Below are 14,582 nucleotides of genomic sequence, written 5' to 3'. Positions count from 1 at the left end.
GAAATGCCATGTTTAAAGAAACCAAGCCGACATCCCACAATAGTTAGATATATGGGTCTTAAGCCATAACCTAGCTTGGGTTAGTTTTGAGCTTTGTGGCTTCCACTGTATTCTATTTATTCCTTTTTTTTTGTTTTTTGGGTTTTTTTGTAAAGTTGTACAGAAACTTTTTAAAAGAAAACAACTGACTTCAAAACTGGATGTGTATTCGTACCAACCTCATATCATTATGTTTGTGTATTATTTTCCTTTATTGTTTTAGTTAAATTTTTGCTTTATTTTGCATGTATATTTCTTTGTACAGTGACGTTACATGTTTACACAGTATGACGTGATGTAAATATTTTATTTTGCCATCAGTTATTTTGAAAAAAAATTAAACATATTTGACATATTTGTCTGATCTCTTGCTTTAAGGAGTTTGAAAGTTTAGGTTTCGTTATATTTTAATTGGGCTCTGTATTTAAAAAGGAAAAAAAAAGTACGTTATTTTATTGCCATAAAATTCATTTTAAATTGCAGTGATGTATCTTTCTTTCATGCCTTACAAAATAATATTTGCCTTTGCTCTAAGTGATGAGTGCTTTGTAGTGTCATGATTGCTTTCATATAAAACGTGTAAATCTCTAACTGTGGAAATTCTTTACAGTCTTTATTAACTAGTAAATTTTGACCAGCAGAGTTTTCTACCAGGTGTTCCCAGTTGAAGACCAAAGGATCATATTTCAGTTTAATATTAAACTGGGGAACAGCTTTCCCACATTATGAAGAAAAATTACTTTCAACTGTAAAGACTTGGGTTTTGCAGCTAAACTCTGTTTGCATCCTATAAGGGTGATGAAGCAGGAAAGTTTTTCATTGTGTACATGTATCTCTCTCCCTTTTCTGCTATTAATCCATTTGCAATTCAAAATGAAGTGCAAGTCAGGGAACAATACAGAGTGTTTATGCTTGTCACTGCATTGTATACATGATTTTTTTTTCCCCACTCTTCTTTCCACTATTAACTGTCAAGTGATGAAACGGTCCCTTTATTCCTCACAATTTACTACTAAGAGCGACAATTGAGAGAGACATTTTATATTGAGAGAGACAGGGCATATTCGGGAAGGATGTACTGCCAGGGATGAGCCAGTGGAAGCTCTTTGCGTGACCAGGAAATAGATGGCAACATGCTCCAAGGAATGTGTCTTTGAGTTCTCTAAAATACTTTTTCTTGACTGAAGATATACTAAACTGGGGAGAAGTTACCCAAATGCTATACAGAGAAATAACGCACGTGTGAGTGTTTTAAGTAGCAGCGATATGTTCTTCCACTCATATGTAAAGTGCCCTGTTTCTGACCCATTCTGTGAGCCCCAATACTCAGGAAACGTAGCATTTTTTGACAGATAGGAGTTTTGCACTAAAACCTGCTGTTTGGTGCAAGAGCTTCCAGCTGAAGAAAGCATGAATGATGGGCTCCTCGACTTCAATGTCTCTTCAAAGCATTTGAAGAAATATCGATAGTGTGTGTGTAAGGTCCTTTTGCTTTGCTATATTTTGTAGTTGGGGTTGCAAATGCAGCTTGGACTCAGTTGGGTGCAGTTCTCATTGCCTCTGCTGCACACAACGAACCAGCACCACAGGCCGACAGAGTGGAAACCAAAAGCATGGGTGAGGGCAGCTGGTGTGAGATCTCCGATGTGGGAACGTAGAGCATAGGGAATGGCAGTCACTATCAACAGCAGAAAGGGGGAAAAACAACCAGAGAGGTTCAAGAGAAGGATGTGTCTAAATGTTTCTTTTTGATAACATACCTTGATCGCTTCTTACTGGTAGTTTAGGAAGAAGAGAAAAGGCTGCCAGACTTTAAAGTCAGTGCATGTGTCATGCAGTACTTTTCAAGCAGGGTTTGGGAGCACAGGAGTTCTCCATTGCACGTTTGATGAACACAGCTTAACTTAAAAAACACTGTGCAGCTGCTAAGCAGAAAACCTGGCTAGATACTATTTCCATGTTCAGGGACAAGGCGTAACGCGTACCAGCCTGTGCTCATGAGGAGTAGGACAGGAAAGCCTGGTTTTCTCTTATGTGAGTATAGAGGTCACTTAACCATAAGTCATCCTCATTCTCAGATACGAAATAGAATAGAATAGAACAGAATTATTTTTTTCTTTCTCCAAAGCCAAAAGCATGTTCAGGCCAGGACAAAATAGAGATCTTCGAGAATGACCCAGCAAAAGCATCTGGCTTCCTGAAAAGATTTCAGTACCTGGGCAAACGTGATTGGTAGTAGAAGATGCCTGAAATGGGATGTTCTTTGCGTGTAACGTGCTGCATGATGTTGTTAGGAAACATTAAAACCCCACTGCTGAGGGAGTCAGTGAAGGACTCCAAGGGGAAAACTAATGGCTGACTTGAGGTGAAGCCCCATGGTTCCCAAAATCTTAGAGAAATGAAGACAGGAATATACTTAACCAGCGGCTATGGGTAGTGAAATCTGTGAGCAGCTGGCATTTGGTGAAGTGTTTGGACAGCCAATCTTTGCTGCCAACAACAGTGTATTTGTGTGCTAGAGATTAAGGCAGGGAGTGTTACCGTGTCTGCTCCAGTCTAGAAGATGAGCTAAGCTTTATATACCCTTTCAATGTGTGTATAGACTCAGTGTGGATGTGTTCCTAACTTCTCTGCTGTAGGGATTCAGCTACATGTGGAGGAGGTAGAACCAGATAAGACTGAATTTCTTTGTTTAAACCAACTCCGGGTATTGCGGTGTTTTTGTCAGAACCGCTGCTTTTATCCCTCAGGCACATAACTTCTGATTTTTTTCTCCTGAAATTAAATCTTGGTGGATGTTATATTAGAAAGTAACAGATAGATTTTTGCATCTGTAGAGGGTGTACTTCCAGTACTTTTTGCACATTCACATCTACCCAAGCAGTCAAGACAAAAGGCTTTTTCTGTGTGCACTATAATGCAAGAGCACGATGATCTCTTATCACTGCAAAGGAGCTGATGCCCACTGTTCTCTTTCTGGCAAGTGAAGACACATACCCAGCACCACAGGCTTCGCATGCCTGGTGGTAACCTCAGTGTTTCCCAAGTAGATGCACTCACTGGTCCCCTGTGTCATACCATAACACCAAGCATCAATACTAGAATGAGATCTCCCATTTCACTGACCTGCCGCAGGGACTGAGAGTCTGATGTGCAGGAACAGGAAAACATACTGCTCTCATCATGTATTTGTCCTCAAAACAGGAACATTTCTCATCTCCCCAAATTCATTCACCTTAGCCCTACCTAGAAAGCTTCAGGGGAATGGGAGTGTGGAGGGACAGTTGGAGTTATTGAGGAGAGCAGTCAGATCTCCTGTTCCCCTGGTAATGTCAGGAGAGCCAGCACCAAGCCTGCTAATAATAAACTCTTATCAGCCAATCTATGTCTTCCAATAAAAGAAGCCATTATGTACCCTAGTATTAAAGAGTACCGAGTTTCCAGTTTTCCCCACTACTGGTTGTAGGTCAAAGTGATGAAATGTGATAAAGATATATCAGAGATTTTAATGCATGAACTCTTTGAGGTATCTTCAGGAAAGATGATACTCGTGATGTTTTCATTGTCTGATTGTTGAGAGCAGTAATCTGAAAGCTGCTTTTTTAGTGAGTTTTCTTCTTAATGTATGCATTCCACTCAACTACTGGAGGGAATTTTCATCCTTGTTATTTGAGGAAATGTGTAGATGAGGTACTTGAGACTGTGGATGAAGCTGCAGATTCCGTCATTATGCCTGTGGTAATGTATTGGTTCTTATTGCTCCAGATTTCTGAAGGAAAATATCTTCCATCCAAAGCACCACTTCAATCTCTGCTAACTGAATTTCCAGCCCCCTAAAGACATTTTGTCTATTACCACCCCAGTGTATTCTCCTCTATCATACTAAACGGTCTTCCTGAAAAAATGATGACTTTGCATCTCATGGAAGAAAATTCCATTGAGGATTTCTTAATACCTAATCAATGTTTTAGAATGGCAGTAAACCATTGATATTCATAACTTTGTGTAGCAACACGTTATGCAGTTGAACTCCATACTGTATGGACAACCCACTGACACCTTCCTCCGATGTCTCTGAAGCTTTGTTTTGGAAAAGACAACTAGAAGTTCATCTCCCCAACTTTGCTTTTACAGTCTTCTGCCTTACTTGTCATTTGGTCATCTGTTTACCAAGCTGAAGAGTACTGGTCTATGTATTCCTTATGGGGAAGGTATTTATCATCTTAATTGCCTTTCTCTGAATCTTCCCTAGTTCTGAGTTATATATTTTCTGTGATGGGAATGGGCAAAGCTTACACAATATTCATGATACAGGAGAATCATGAGTTACAGAGCTGCAAATGGCACTTTGTTCTCTATTTCTTTTCAAAAAATTCCAAGCGTTCACCTTGCTTTGACTTCTTTTAAGCTGATACTTCTTAGAATGTTAAATCCTAAGATCGTGTTCACCAGTTGAGGGGCAATGGTCAGTTTAGAGCCCATGACCATGTATGCAAAACTTGGATCTCCCTTTCAGCGCATCCCCCATGAACATTAATTTTCTCTCATTGAATTTTCTCAGCCACTTTGTTTCCCAGACAAAGCTGAGGTATTATGATTGCCTTAGGGAGGGATTGTTCTCATGGAACTGAGCATGGAGATCTCAAAACAAATAGAAGCTGGCTTCTGCTGGCCTTCATTTTACTACTCAGTCAGCCTAGCTCCCCCCACTTTTTCAAGAACTCTTTTTGCAGGAGTTTTCTTGCCAGCTCCTGGAGCCATCAAACTCATTTCCTCTCATCCTGAGGGAGGAAATTGTAACTTGCCTTGGACTTCATTAAGCTGAAACTCTTCACTTTCAAATTGAATTTCAAACACCAATTTTAGTGAGGCTAGCACATTCACTTAAAACAAAGGATTTACTTGGATCTCAAGCAGGAGGCTTGTTTCCACACTGAAATGATTTCATCATTTCGCATCAGGAGTATCTCCAAAGGCTACTTGCAGAAATGTCACATTAAGCTTCCTGAAGACTCACCTGGCAGTAGTCAGCACCAGGAATTCACTTAGCACACCCTGAGCTCAGTCTCTGTGAGGGCTTGCTATCCTAAGGGTTACTCCCCAATACTGCAGTTACAGGAGTTATGCATCCATTGGTGTGTTCTGGTTTTGTTGCTGGTTTTGGGAGCTTTAGATGCTAGCAGACAGTCCTGGCTGGTTCACACTAATGGAAAAAGAATGTTATGATATATCGTGAAGTATTAAGGGGAGGCTTTTAGGATGGAGTGTCCTGAGAGTAACCTGGTCACCAACAAAAAGTGCCTGAATGTCGAAGTTGCTCACTGCTCTTGGAGTTCTATGGAGGCCTGAACTAATTTCTTCCAAAGATCTTTCACAAAGTAAGGCAGGGTGTAAATCTGGTGATGATTGCTGCTTTTACCCTGGTTACTGGTTGTGGATGACAACTGGGGTTCTTACTTCACTTTTCAGACCTTGCAAAGAACATAAAGTATGCTGCTGTACACCATCCCATAGCTTGGGTGTTGAACAGTTCTCAAGTCTAAAGTGAGTCTAGTCTTTACTTGTCTTTTTGGATTAAATTCTAATTTTTCTAAGTGGACCTGATTTTTCACTTAATACTTAGCCATGCATTTGCTTTTCAAGACCTCCACCTGCTCGATAGTCTGTTACTTTTTAAAATGGAAATACTATATTCTCAATTTGATGAAATATGGATATAGAATAAATATTGGATACATGATAAAGTATAAGGTTGCAATAGGGGTCAACATCTCTACTGGGGAAGTCATCTGCTTGCTGTAAGAGGCTCTCTGTTTTCTCTAATCCCACTCTCTAGGGAATTTTTAGGTACGAAAATCCTAGCTGAATTCCTGTTACACTGGTTGTCATGATATGGATGAAACGATCATCGGAGACTGTAACAGCTTCACTTTTTGACAAACTTTTTTTTTCTTCCAGGAGCATGAGAGAGAGATTCAGATCTAGTAACTATTCCTTCTAATGTTGTTTTCTTCCAGGTAATTTATGGAGTTTTTTTAAGAGCTTATGCTGGGCCAATAGCTGTGTGTAGTTTCTGCCAGGAGTCAAGAAGTTATCGTCATTGTTTTCTTTTCCATCTAGCACATTTCTGTGGTCAAGAGGTTGCTTCATAACTCACACAAAACTTCAGCTTTGTCCTTTATTCTGCAGAAAATCAAACCTTTCAGGGCAATCTTCATACATGGTGGTTGCCAAAATTAAATGATCTAATGGTGTGACCCCAGGGAAACAGTCTCGCTGGTGACCTGCAGCAAGACTACCTTTTCTGAGAGCATTCTCCACTGCAACTCAGGCAATAGCAGTGAATAATGCCCTTGTCCTTGTGATTTGCAAAGTCGTTGGGGAGCTGCATTTGCACAAAGGCACTACCCACCCCACCTCCATTCCTCAGTTTCGATGTGTGATGCTTCTGTTGCAGCTCAGTAAAACTCTGAGATGCACATTCAGTTACTCTGTAAATGTGTATGGTGTTGCCTGTATTTATCACATGGTGTGGGGCGTGTATGCAAGCACTCATGGAAGAAAAGAAAACTGGTCATTCACTTGCACACTTGAAAGCATGTTCTCTGTATGTTGCTGTTTCTCCAACTGCTTCACTTCTGACAGATCATGAGATGTGAAGAAATGAAGGATATAAGGTCTATAAGGAGGTTGGATTAGATGATCTCTAAGGTCCCTTCCAGCCTATGCCATTCTATGATTCTATACTGCTAAATTACATTGGCACATTTGGATAAGGTTGTGCTGTAAGAAAGGATGGCAACTGCAGTGGAGTGCCTGCATGCTGCAAATACTGCAAAAAGATGTATGTATGTATGTGGAAAAACGTATCAATTTCTTCAAGGTATGTTGACTGCACATACTATTCTTGATGGGTTTTTTTTCTGAATTCAGGGGTTGCAAACTAATGTCATGCATAAAATTATATTTGCCCTTCCTTTGCTTTCTCTGTAAGTAGAAATACAGCAGTGGTGGAGAGAGACACAGGTGATTATTTTACCTGCACAAAGGAAGGAAGCTTGGTTTCCTAGGGCTTTGCCTCGGAGTTGAATTATGTGGTAGTTCATGGGAAAGAAATGAAAGCTTCTCCCAAATCTGAGTTACTCATGATACTTATGGTATGATAACAGCATGAGCTTGTCCTGCCTGATGTTTTGGAGAAGCCAAGGGTGCTACGTCCAATTCAAGGCAGCTAGCAATTCAAAAAGTACTCACTGAGGCCAAGACAGATGGAGACTGGGGAGAAATAAGACTACAGAGATAAACAAGTGAAATATAGCAGGCAAACACAGAAAGGAGGTGACTGTACATGTCTTACTAGGATGTCAGTGGTAAGTTAGCCTCCCATGGATAACACTGGACTTTAACTGTGCATCTGATCCCTGCCACCACCTCCAAGTCTGACCAAGGAAAGAACGGTGCACCCACAGAAACCATGGCATGGCCGCCTCTGCATGTTCTGCTTCTTGGTATGGAACTTTACAACAAATATCTAATTAATGTCTTTTTTCTCCACACTGATACAACACTGTTTGCTACCACTTTGTACCCGCTTTAAGTTGTCTGTTACTAGGTCACGACTGGCTTTAGAGAGTGCATGGCCATCCAGCAGTTCAGCCATGAGAAATACATCGCAGCTGACTTTCAGCATCTCTGGATCAGGATGGGACAAATGCCAGAGAGGATGGTAACCCCTGGTGATGGGAAAGAGGAGAATTGGATTGGAAACATGTTCAAATATGCAAAATAGTAATCCAGATTTTTACTCTGAAAAATATTTCCAGTAATTTCTGATAAGCTAATGGATCTGGTGGAGGAAAGATAAGAGTATACTGAGAACAGCTGGCATCTCTTCAAAATAATTCACTGTGCAAGTTAAAAGCATTCCCCTAGAAGTATCTGCCGCTTGTCTTGGAAGCTAATATCCCAAAGAGACTGCAGGATAAAGTTCAGAGAGAGGAAAATATCTTTATTTGGTATTTAATAAATATATTAGAAGTATCTTTGAGTAAGAATGTTCTGGGATAGTCAGTACATGGCCGATAGAACTATGATTCCTTTTTATCCTTCGGAGGATTTATGGATTGGTAGGGATGGCATTTGTTTGTGAAAGGGAACATCTGTTTCTGTTTGCATGCTGTGACTTTTCCAGTTGTGCGTGGTTAGGTAAGTAGTGCAAGTACTTGATTAAAGTTGAATCTTCCTCTTGTGTCTGTAATGTTTGGTTTGACAAATAATCAAGAAACTTATTTTCTCCTGTTAGTCAACTGCAGGAGTTGAGAGGGGTAACCTTTTGCAAGGCCTAAACATTATCTGTCAACTTAAAAAAAAATGAGGAAATGGTAACACTCGTTTCCATTAGCGCAGATGTGAACTGTTTCTGTACTCGAGTGCTCCACAGAAACTCTTTATCTGCTTTACAAATCTATTCCCAGATAACCTAAGTATCTTTTTTCTAGCAATCTTGCTTTTCTAGATGATAATTTCTATCACACATCAGACCCATTGTGACAATGGGTTTATCAGCAAGCAACCATTGTGACAATCTATTTATATTTGAAGTGGCTTTTGAAAAAAAAAAAAAAAAAAGTATTGGAGCCACATGTGCATGCTGTGGAATCCAATAGCATGAAAGCTGCAGCCAAAGTTGTAAAGGTAAGTAAGATAGTAATACCAAGTTTCAGAGCCTTGGTATGACTATCCTATGTAATGAGGGTTTTATTTTCCACAGTTAAGTTTAGCTGATGTCAAACATTGACTTTTTGCCCAAGTCAGGCAGAGAAGCATCAACTTCTACCATGTTACTTGAGCTTCCCCCTCTGTTGTATTTTAGAGGTGCAAGGGAAAAGCTTTCCAATTGGATAAAGGAGTATTAGATGAAGAACACATCTCTGTAAATGTTGGAGATCTTCCCTAACAAAGTACTATAAGGGTGGGTTGTCCTAAGCATCAACAGCTGTTGTATTTCTCTTTTATGCCATGGTGCTGTCATGGGACATCTGCCACCCTGCCTTATTGCAGCTATTTCTTGTCATCCAGGCTTTTTTTTTTTTTTTCTTTTTTTTTTAAAAAAAAAATTTCAGAGTTTCTGCAGCCACTGGAAGTCAAAAAAAAATGTTCTTTCATTGTAGAGGAGCATTGTACTGAAAGGCATTACCTTTAGCTGGGATTGCTGTTCTAACCTTTCTGCTGGAGGACACAGACCCCAGAGCTCTGGTTGTGCCACTCTGAGGAGGTCTGCTGGAGCTGGTGTCCCAAGATGACTACTCATATTTCTCCAGGTTCTTCCCTCCTGTGAGTACTTAGGGCTTTCCTACACCACTCTGAGAGAGGGAAGGCGAAAGGACTCTTTGCTAACTACGGAACAGTTTAAAAGGTCTTTCCTAGCTGCTCTTGGCAGTTTCTTGTAGAAACACTTGCATAGGGAAAAAAGAAGAGGCACAAATGGCAAATCATGAGAGCTACGTGGGAATTCGTGCTCTTCTGCTGCCTGCCTATCCTCAGTTACGGTGATGGACATTAGACAGGCAGAGGGATGTACACACCACAAGGACACAGAGATGTACTCGCCACAAGGACACCGCTTCATGTCCAAAGTACCTGTTCCAGAAACAAAGTGCTCAGGTGTTGAGAGCGGTTTTGTTGGGAAGAATCTATACACGTGGAGAGCCAGCAGTTCAAGGAGTTATGTATAAAAAATTTGTATGCACTAACGTTGTGGCCTTACAGTGATTTAAAGCACACCGCGCGTCCTGGCCTCCCTTTGAGGCGACCGAGCAGGCGTCACACCCTCAATCCGTCACTGCGACGGGCGTATCTTGGCTTCCTGTTTCCAGCAAGACAGCTGATTCCATGCCATGGAGCTCCTACATAAAAAGCCAAAACTGCTTTAACTGTTCACGACAGCAGGACTTGGCTTAGCAAGTCTATCGCAGCAGTTGGGCGATGAAGGCAGGCGGGTGGCAGCGGTCTCCGCTTAGGTTGCACCCTGAAATCCTGTCCTTGTTTCTGATGAGGACGGCAGCTGGCCAGCGTGTATTTGCCATTCCCTCAGCCACACCTAGGTTGCTTTTTTGAAATGTTTTGATTAATTCCATAAAGAAGACAAATCTAATGTTGCATTTAGAGGAGAGGGGAAAGAGCTTTCAAAAACTCTATGTCCATGGATGGAGACACAGGGTCTTCAGTTTGCAAAACCTGCTACTGTCTGCAGCCTCAACTTTGGCATTTTACGCCTTCTATTAATTTGACTATACAAATGTCTCAGCTTCTGTTGAGTTGCTCATTTGCAGCTGACATATTGCCACTTAAAAGTGGTGGTTCATTTCTGGCTGAGCTCCGTGTTGGACTTTATAACAGCTCTCTGTATTTGTTTATTGAGCACAAATTATTTTACTATTGGGTGTAGCTTTTTATTAATTCTGTCTCCTGGAAATATTGCCAGTGGAAGGAAGTGTAAATCTATGATGTTTACCTTACCATGATGCTGTTGTAATCAGGCTGTTTGAGTCATACTAGTACATTTTGTGTCAAAGTAATACTTGAAGGTCAGCGAAGGAAGGACTGCTCCTATGTTCACTTGGAAAAAACAGATGTAGCAAAGCAGGAAGAATCTTCTGCTTGGGTTTTTTCATTTCTAATACACAATCAATGGCAGAATAATTTCACTAGCAGAAGCTAAAGTTGTACGTTTGACGGTTATGTTAGACCTAATAAAAACTTTAAAAAAATAAACCCCAACAACCTTATGCTGTGGGACCTGTACAAAAGTGCTCCAGCACCTCCCAGAATAACTTACGGTAGATGGAGAAAGAGGCAGAATACCCTCATCTGACTTGACTTTTTGAGATGTCCTGAAGGTGAGGTGTTCTGGGGACGTGAGACAGTGGTTAGCAGAAAAGACCCCAAGAGAAAGACTCTTTGACGCTTCAGAGCTGAAGATCTATATTTAACAGCAGCAATGGTTGTACATTCTGTTCCTCGTTGGTTTCCTGCTGTGCGCCAGCACGTCAGATTCCTTCCCTCACAAAAATGGAAGTTTAGATGATCTCCCTTTCATTTCTCCTCCCAGACAATTTGTCATGCATTCATGCTCTCAGTGCTAAAACAAGTTTATTAACATATGTGGAAACCATTTCAGCTTTTCAAACAAAACCTGTGACAGAAGGATCCAATTATGTGATTTTATACTTAATGATCCTTTTAAATGTGAAACTCCCCATAAAAATTTGGTGGCAGCTTCAAGTATCTTCAAACTGTCATCCTGAAGTGCCACAGAAAGTAGCATTATTCTGATGGAATGCAAATCTAGATTGTTCAGAGGATATGATTAAATCTAGAAGTAATTTTGAGGAAATAAAAGAAGAATCCAAGACACAGTCCTCCTTCTCCTGAACTTAGGATGAAGACTTCTGCTTTGTTCTTCTATTGCTACTCAAAATCCACACCTCCCTTCTGTAAAACGACTGCAAGAAGCTGAAACGAAGCACCAGCTCCTGTAACTCGTTGCAAACATGCTTGGAGTTCAACCTGCCAGGATGGATCAGACCTTCTGTGCTACACTGCACAGGCTGCTTTGTGCACACCCACGGGTGGCATCTGGGATCTCTGCTAATCCTATAAAAGTCCAAAGCCACTGAGACAAAATTTCTGTGGCGGAAGGTGGGTCCAGGGAACTGTGTGTGTATGTATACATTTGAGAAGAAGAAGCCATATGGGAACAGCTAGGAAATTTCATTTTTACATTCTCAACACAGGCTATTTTTAAAATAAAATGTCATTTATTTGCCAGAAAAGTAGAAATCCTAATACTTGCAGTCGAAACAGTAGAATGTTAAAAAGGGTAAGATCCATAAAGAATCACAGAAAAAGAAATCATTGAATCCTTTGTGAGGATCCTTTTGACATCCCTTGCAAGTAGGAGAATTCTATCTATTGTCACTGACTGCAAAGGGAGATGAGAGTGCTGCTTGTCATCACAGTGGGGGCTGTGCGTTCGGCTGGAGAGTCTCCATCACTATGGTATTTTCAGCATCTCTCAATTTTAATCATCAAGCTTTGCTTTGCAGATGGAGAAAGCTTCTTATTTCCTTTCCCTTTTTTTAACAGGTGGCAAAAGGATTTACTGAAGATGTGTAAGATTTTGGCAAGTGCAAAAATAGACTTTCATCCCCTGAATTCCTGTCCCGTATCCTAATTAAAAGAAATTAATGTCATCCTTCCTTCTGTGTTGTGAAATACATAGACAAGTATAGCATATATTAGCTTAGCAGCAGACTGTTTTGACCTGCTACATGAAGAAGCAAAGATATTAATTTCAGCTGTCAGCATGGATGGTGATTCTACTAGGAGATGGGGGAAAGAAAATGGGAAATAGAACCAGGATGTTTATCTTTGCAATTCAGAATAAGAAAACTATCAGCCACACAAAGCGTCTTTCAGAAAGGAACATCTTCTGTTACTGTTTCTATTAATCTAAAAGTCATTGAGATCAATAAGCTGCATTATGAAGGGGCACATGTACATGCTCCAGCCCTTGTCTCTCCCTGACTTTTCCATCAGCACTGTTGCTCCTTTGTGTACAGGCCACTGCTTTCTCTTTCTGGCCTTGGTTTTTACATCTATTCCATTTTCCTGCTTGTTGCTAAGTCCCCCTCTGAAGAAAGTTTGTTCTTTTCACTGATGGCATTTGATGCTTTGGGTTGGGGTGACTCTTTCCTCCGAAAAGAATGAGCTCTTTTCTTCCCCTGAGTGCTCCTGTTTTGCAGTTTCAGTACAAAACAAGTCATCGCTGATGGCTGCTGCGGTTCTCAGCGGAGGTGGCAGAAAGTGGCTCGCTCCTCCTCCTTCAGAAGAGAAGCCCAGGGAAGGGGGTGTCCTCATCTTTGTCTCTGCAGTCTCAGTGAGCCACTCGCAGCAACCAGCTCCTAAAATCCTTACTTCCATTCCCTGCTACACACTTTTGACAGCGAAACATAAATATTTATTCACTGTTGCAAAGCCAGACACTGACACTAGACAAGGAAAAAAAAAAAAAGTGCCTACAAATAGGCCATGTCTTGTTTCTTCTGGCAGCAATGTCTTACAGCCTGAAGGAGAAACAGCTGAATTCTGAGTCTTTTTGTGTTGGTTTCTAAAGAAAAAGAAGCCATAATTGGACTCTTATTCCAAGTATGAAGTATTTGATTTACAAAGAACTGCTCAAAAGCAAGGCCCATCACAGATTTTCTAACAGAGGTTCCCTTTCCAAGGAATGCTGATCTCTCATGCCCAAGCCCAGGCAGTAGGAGGTAACTCTGCACTAACAACTTGCTTGATGCTTCCAAAATCTTAATCAGTCCAGAAAATAGACTGTCTTGATGCTAGACCTATTATTAATCTTCAGAAAGAAAAGGATAACCTGTTGACCCACTAAGTAACCTGTTACACACTTGCACAGGACAGCAGCTCTCCTGCCCTCAACCTCTCTGGCTGCAGCAGAAAGTTGCCAAAGATAAGGATAATTGTTCCTAAAAGGGTGATTTTCTTCCGAGTAACAGTTGAGAGGGTAGAAGAACTTGTTAGAACAGAACAAAAGTGACTACATGCAATCAGAGTTTGGGGATATTTGTCTCTGTAATCTTCGTCTGCTTCCGACAGAGAGGGAGAAAGCAAGAAGTTGGCTCAAGAGCTCAGTAGAAGAGATGAAACTGCCTGCAACTCTGGGGCAAACTCGGGCGGTCTTTGCCTCTCTAAAGCATTTGTCCTTAAAGCTTTCAGAGAGCTGGGTGGTGATGTGCAACGTCATGTTTGGGTTGCCCAACTGCCGCTGGACACTGAGAGCTCTCCTATCGTTTGGGAGCAGGGAAACGAGCGTGTTGAGCTGCGGCGAAGTCAAACGCAGAGCTCATTTTCTACATCTCGCAGAACCACAAGGGAATGTCCCGGGTAGGAGCGGCCGTCTGATAACACCCGCCACAGAAGCGCGGGGGTGGACAATGGAAATTTCCTCGTCGGCTTGTGAATGTGATAAGCACCCTGAACGGGCAGGCGTGCAAACACCAGCCACTTAGTGAAAAAACAGCTAGTCTTAGTTTGTGGGTTGTATATGCCCAGGTGGTCACTGCCTCTAGCACAGCAAACTCGTCATTTCCATTTTAGGTTTGTCTTTCTCTTCTCCCCACGACTCTGCATAAACCTCTTAGTTGTTTCTTAGGCACAGGGGGTGTATGTGTGGAATTTATCCTGTGTTTTTTATGACTTAGTCCAGTTCCAAAACTCAGCTGAGACTTTCCTGCAAGGAAGGGGTGCAGAAGATCCTGGTCTGTCCTGTTCTCCCTTTTGGAGCTCTTTTTTGTCTACAGCCTGATCCTGTTGGAGCAAAGACGACATCACTTTCCAAAGCTCCTCCAAGTTTCTAAATCCCTGCCACACAGAGTTTTCAGATGTCCCGGCATTTTCACCGCGCTCTAAAGATGGTCACAGGTCTATGGAAGAAATGCAGAGCTCAGGCAAATATTCATATA

This window comes from Tauraco erythrolophus, chromosome 3, assembly GCF_009769465.1.
Source record: "Tauraco erythrolophus isolate bTauEry1 chromosome 3, bTauEry1.pri, whole genome shotgun sequence".
Taxonomy (NCBI): domain Eukaryota; kingdom Metazoa; phylum Chordata; class Aves; order Musophagiformes; family Musophagidae; genus Tauraco; species Tauraco erythrolophus.
Note: the sequence above shows the minus strand (reverse complement) of the source record.